Source organism: Adiantum capillus-veneris, chromosome 16, assembly GCF_014529385.1.
Source record: "Adiantum capillus-veneris isolate H3 chromosome 16, ASM1452938v2, whole genome shotgun sequence".
Classification (NCBI taxonomy): domain Eukaryota; kingdom Viridiplantae; phylum Streptophyta; class Polypodiopsida; order Polypodiales; family Pteridaceae; genus Adiantum; species Adiantum capillus-veneris.
The window spans coordinates 21,671,818-21,678,041 of NC_140946.1; the positions used below are offsets into that span (position 1 = coordinate 21,671,818).

At 37.4% G+C, this 6,224-nt stretch overlaps 1 pseudogene; it reads left to right on the forward strand.

The window, feature by feature from the left end:
- The first annotated feature begins 306 nt into the window (after positions 1–306).
- LOC147438698 (uncharacterized) lies at positions 307–814 on the forward strand (annotated as a pseudogene).
- The last annotated feature ends 5,410 nt before the right edge of the window (positions 815–6,224 follow it).

Consider the following 6,224-nt stretch of genomic DNA (forward strand, 5'->3'; position numbering starts at 1 on the left):
ATCAAAGAGTAGCTCATAGTCCATGTATTCAGCTTTGATGTTTTCTTGTATGTGCTAAAATTGATAATTTTTTTCAGTTTGTTACATAGTTGGGCTATTAGTTGTTGAATCATATCCGCAAGTTAGCAAAGACACTCTTGTGTATTGATATACACATAAGATGATAGCTTGTATTCTATACGTTCTTTACTTATTGCTAAAAAAAACTTAAGCATTTTATTTTATATATTTCCTTTTATCAAACATTTGTGAGTGGCAGGGCAAATCGAGAGTATTATAGGTATCCTAGTTGTTTAGCATGCATAGATGGGTGAGGAGGTCTATAGGTTGAACCAACAAAACATAAAAGAGATATACTTCTACAACAAACTCTATGAGTGTCCTGTAGTAGCAGGCCAAACATATGGCCGTTTGTTGGACATCCTCTCCCTTTCTTTCAAAGCGAAGAGTAGGAAGTGCCATGTACCCAAACAATGGAATTAGTTAGAACAAAGCTTGCAACAGATATTAAGAACAACATGAAGGTGACGTTTGGCTCTGAACAAGTGCATTTGAAGTGGTTGGTTCCATTAAACATTTTTGTTGATTTATTCCAAAGGTGTTGAGAAATAAAGAAGACAAGGACTATGTTTAGTTGCTAAATGTCCAGAAGCTTTCCTTCATTAACTTTTTGGAGCAGCATGTTTGAAGAAGGAGGTATGCATTGGAAAAGAGGTGGTACAAGTAATTTTTGATACCTCATCTACTACTTTCAAATACATAATCAAAACTCTTGAGCTCCATCACATTCTCATTTAAGTGTTATAAGCATTAACAAATAGTTTGGAGAGAGATGGAGCATGTCAGAGAGGAACGCTCAATGATATCTACAAATGTGTTCCTTAATCACGCAAAACTCAAAGAAATAGAAGTGGAGCGCTCATGGACTTTGCTAGATTTGAGGCATTTGCTACAAGAAGGAAATGAATGTTATCCTGAGAATTTTGTGTTTTTCATCTAAAAGAAGTGGTGTAAAACAGAAGAGAGAGCGAGCACTTTCAGTGTGCAAGAGTTGTTGGGAGACCAAGAGAATCTGGATTTATACATATCTTCTAGCTAGATATATACATTTTCCACAAATTTTTGGTTCCAAATATGTGTACATATATTTTTTTGGCTATCATGATGTTGTCATGATTCACTCGTTGATGTAATGGAAACTTTTAGGTTTGTAAATATAGTTTGACATCTTTGTTGGTTGGTCAACAGGATTTGTGAGCACTTATTTTGGTGGTTGTATTCCAATGAAAGTTTCTTCTTCTTCATCTCTACTATTCTATTATGCTATGCTATGAGCTTGTCCATGAGCAAGCATATATAGATTACCAATCCTCTTGCTTGAAAAATACTTTTTTCACCCTCATCTACCTCTTATCCCACAATTCTTTCTCCCTACTAGGGTGTTTAGGGCTTGGGAAGGAGGGTTAGACCATGTAATCTTGAAGAGCATCATCTTCTTAGTTCAAAGGAAAGCTCTATAAGAGCACAAGTTGTGTTGTAATCAAAGCTCTCTTCAAGACAAAATTATAGTACAAAGACCTTTTGGAGGGGGGATTAGCTCCAAGCAAATCCAGAGTTGTCAATCTTAATTAGGTACTCTCTTTGAATTATGTGAATGGTTTTAGTGTTTTCAATGTGTAATTGTGAAAAGAAATCAGCCCGGCACAACCTATAGTCTCCCCTCTATCTTTCTCTTAAAGAAAACTCTCTTCTTTCATAGCTAATTTTTGTTAAATCTAAAAGTTAGATTCTCTGACATTGGTATGAGAGCTGAAGTTTCTATTTTCTTGCCTAAGAAGAGAGGTCCTTGAGTAATCAATGAAAGCTGGAGTTGTTCATTGCAATAGGATAAGTGGGAATGGGATTTATTATCTTGGTTGGTATGCATGTTTCTAGGATACGGGGGACTATGCTCTTAATAATGGAGTCTTTTGGGACTTGCCTATGACATAACCATTATTGAGGTATTAGTCACTCGATAGAAACCGGTGCCAACCCTCGCACTATTAAACCCACTCCACTACTCTATGCAATTAATAATATTCTAAACTACGGGTGTAGTTACTCAAGTGCTAATTTTCAAGGGATAAGAGGAGTAGTACCCAAAGTTTTGGAAGTGCCAAGGAAAGAGCTAGAATACACATACAAGGAAATTCAATCACGGCCCAACATAATCAAGAGAATGTAATCAATACTGACAACTTAGATTTGGTTCATGGTATAACATTTAATGATGGTTGCAGAGTTGTCAACTACATTGTGACAAGTTTCAAGAAGCAATGGGAAACCCTATTTACAAGCGGAGATACAAGCCAAATTCAAGCCCAATTTCCTTTAAGTGCCCAAGAAGACATAATTCTTGTGAGGCCCCCTAGCAAGACTTCAAAAGAGGAATCTCTTTGGGTGATGAAGAGGAGATACGAGAAGGACCTCCAAGGCAAATTGTTTGAGAAGAAGAAGTGCGACCTCATCTTTCAAGGGAGAGGTACGAAAGTGGCACTACCCCGACAAGACCGTGAGCATGGAGGTCACCTAGTCCTCCCAAAAAGAAGGTGAAGTTATCAAATACTCCCTCTCATTCAAAATGAAGGGAGAAAGAAATCCCAGCAAGAGGAAGTGAAGAAACCTGTCACCATCTCAAAAGAGAAGAGGTAAATGGAGGAGTTATGCGGCATGGAAGAGGTCATGTAAGTTGAAGAAATTCAAAGAGGGAGGAAAGAATCAGCTTCCTTACCTATGATGGAACCTTTGGAGCAACTGATAAAGTGTTGGCCTTTATCAAACACTTTAACATGACTTTTGGAGATGAAGATTTCTTGGAATCCTAAAAGCTTCAAAATGTTTCCATGCATTTCCAAAAGTCAGCCCGTTCACCGGTGGGCAAACCTACATAGTCAAGATGAAGCTCCAAAGACCTGGAAAGCTTTGAGGATTGCTATTACAAAGAAATTCCTTGCAAGTGATGCCAAAGACAAAGTCCTCACGGAATGGCTAAGCTTGAAGATGGCCCCATATTAGTCTATTCAAAAGTATAAGGATAAGTTTCAGGAGTTACATCTCAAAACCATTGTAGAATTTATGAAACAAAAGCAATAATTTTGTGATGGCCTATCTGAGGAGATGAGTGAGTATGTCAACTCACAAGGAACTACGTCGTGCTACTTCTTTTGCTAGATCATCTAGATTGGGCATTGGTTGAGGTTGAGCAACTCATATCATATTGTTTTCATTAGAAGATGAGGAGACATTTCTTATCGTAGATTTTTGTAATCTCACCATAAGCTTTGCAGTTGTCTACAAGGTACAAAGCTTCTTTCTTGACTTGCTCAAATGTGATACATGCTTTTAGGTACATATCTTTTTTTAGAGTCTCATTTTTAAAGCCCTCTATAAAGAGAATTGAGAACCTCTCATCTTGTGGTATTTCTCATGTTGGACATCTCTCAAGGTATTGTTTGAATTGAAGCAATGCTTTCTTTACTTTCTCATTCTCTCTTTTCTTGAAAGTATGAATCTTAGACACCGTGTTGTGCTCTATTCCCCTTTTAGAGAACTCCTCTGCAAACGCTTGCAAGAGTTATTATATGTCTAGAAAATCACCTTTGTTCAGTGGTTGGAACCACATCAAGGTCATTCCCTCCAATGTCAGCCCAAATCCCTTGTACTGTGTGTGGAAATTGGCAATCTGTTCAACTCTCAAAAGTTGTTTGAAGAGTGAAACATGAGCATATGGATCCCTTGACCCATTTTACTTTGTCTTGACACATTTGGAACTTGATATGGTCTCAATTGTTGTGGTTTAATCATCAATCTGACCAATTTGGGGTCCCTTGCAAAGTCCTCTCTCGCTCTCTCTTCTTGTCTTGGAGAAAATCCTAGTGGAATCCTCTTTGATAAATGCTTTGGCATCATTTTTGGAAATCTGATCTCATTGATGCACTCACACTCAACTAAAAGTATGTAGAGATTGGAGTACCCTTGTATGTATATCTTTCTGGGTCAATTGAATCAACAAGTTTGTACTCTCGTCCATTTCTACCATCAAAACTTGCACTCCTTAGGCATGTGTATATGTGATACATAGAGGTTCTTATGGTATAGCAACTCTCCCACCTTGGGTTCTACACACTTATAGAAGTTATGTTGATCCTTGTTTGTGAACCTAGACAATCCCTCATGAGCCTAATCTATCAGAACTCTCATGGATTTGTTGGTTTTGATGAATCTCACATTGGGTTTGATGATCCGGAGGCTTCTTTTATAGGTCTTCGTCAATTTTTGCTCTTGTATCTCCATGCACACGTATTTGAGTTGAGGTTTATAAGGGCTAGTGGGGTTCCCAATGAGGTGTATAATCACTTGGAAAAGATCTTGGCTTTACTTGACTCAATTTGGAGTTGTCTAGCAAAAGTTAGAGCAATTTGGGTGGAGTGTAACAGCACTCAAAACAGTCTCAAGACCTGGAGATAGGAATTTTTGCTTGTATCTTGGTCTCTAGAGGGAATTTTTAGCTCAAATTTGAGATAAAATATGTACTCAAGTATTTCTATAGGTTCATCAAGTCGAATACCCCCATGATCAAGAGGTACATGGATTGTGATCCATGTTCCTCTATCAAATTTTGACAGTATGTAGACAAGGTCAACTATAGGCTCTGTATTTTCACCAATTTTTAAGGTTGGGGTACATGGATCGTGATCCATGTTCCACCACTTCTAGACTTGCTCTCCACAGAGCTTGTCACACTCTATGTCTACAAGCTATATCTCAAATCTTTTTGCATTTGAAATTGTTTTGAAAGTTGTTTAAGCGGTTTTTGGCAATCTTTTGTTTTTGGCCCTTTTGGACATTGTTTTAACTTTCTTGCAAATGTCTCTTTTGGGAAAAGTGTTTTTCTAAGTCTTAGCTACCTATCACTGCTCAATTCTCATCCAAACTCTATGATGAGGTACATGGATTGCGATCCATGTTGTTGACCTCATCTTAACACGAAACTTGGTCAGCTTGTAGTCTCTACTATTTGGAAGCTATTCCACAAACTTTTTTGGATTTGGATCACAAAAAGTTGAATTTTCCCAAATTTTGAACAATTGGACTAGTTTTAGGTGATTTTCCATAATTTCCTTGATTTCAGTGCAATTTTGATTTCAATTGGTCTCAAACTTTGCACATGGTGAGTTTTCTAAGGCCCTTGATTACTAACTATTTGAGTTTTGATCAGCTTTTAGGTCTCTACCATCAACTTTTGTAAATTTCAAAGTTATGGTGGTTTTGGCCTAAACATGGTTTTTAGTCCTTTTTACCCTGATCCTTTTGGGCTAATTTGATGGTGCTGATTTCTACTTACGCTACTCCTAAGTGTTGAAAAGAAACATGAAACAAAAATGAAAAAAAAAATGCAAATAATAGTCATAACAAAAAACAAAAAGCACTCTAAAAGTAATGAAAAAATTGAAGAATGGAATGCTTTTGGCTATCTCACTCACAACTCTCTTTATCTCTCGATAATAGGTCTATGAAGTCCACAACTTCTAGACTCTATCAAGTACTAAATCCCCGCTACTTTGTTGCTAGTGTAAATGGAATGGAAAGACAAATCTTTGGACAATGAAAGTTATAAATACACACTAGGTCACTCACCATCCAAGGATCATTCCCGACAACGGCACCAATGTTAGCGGGTCGCCATGAGGGACATTTGTAGCATAGCTATCTGACACTAACATGATAATATCAATACTCAAGGAAGTGACTCAGATGAGGCACAAAGACTCTTTGAGGGTTTGAACATCAAGAAGTGAACCTAACAAGAAAATACATCAACTCAACAAGTAAATCACCAACTCACTGATTAAAAAATATTTCTATGTCCCATCTCACCACTCTCGGTCATCATGCCATTCCGATGACTAAACAAACTCACATCATCATGAAACTTCAAGGGAAGCTATATTATGTCTAAGGAGACATGTCTACAAAGTTTTCTTGCAATTCAACAAGGTACCAAAATCATGATCCATCATGTATCAGATCACAAAAACTACAACAAAACAACCCAAACAAGTCGCCCTACAATCTAGTAACACTCTCATATGGTCAAAATGTCAAAAAACAGTGAGTCAAGCACTCAAAACTAAAGATTAGGGTTGCACACCCGTAATCGTAAACCTCGACAAAACTTGAAA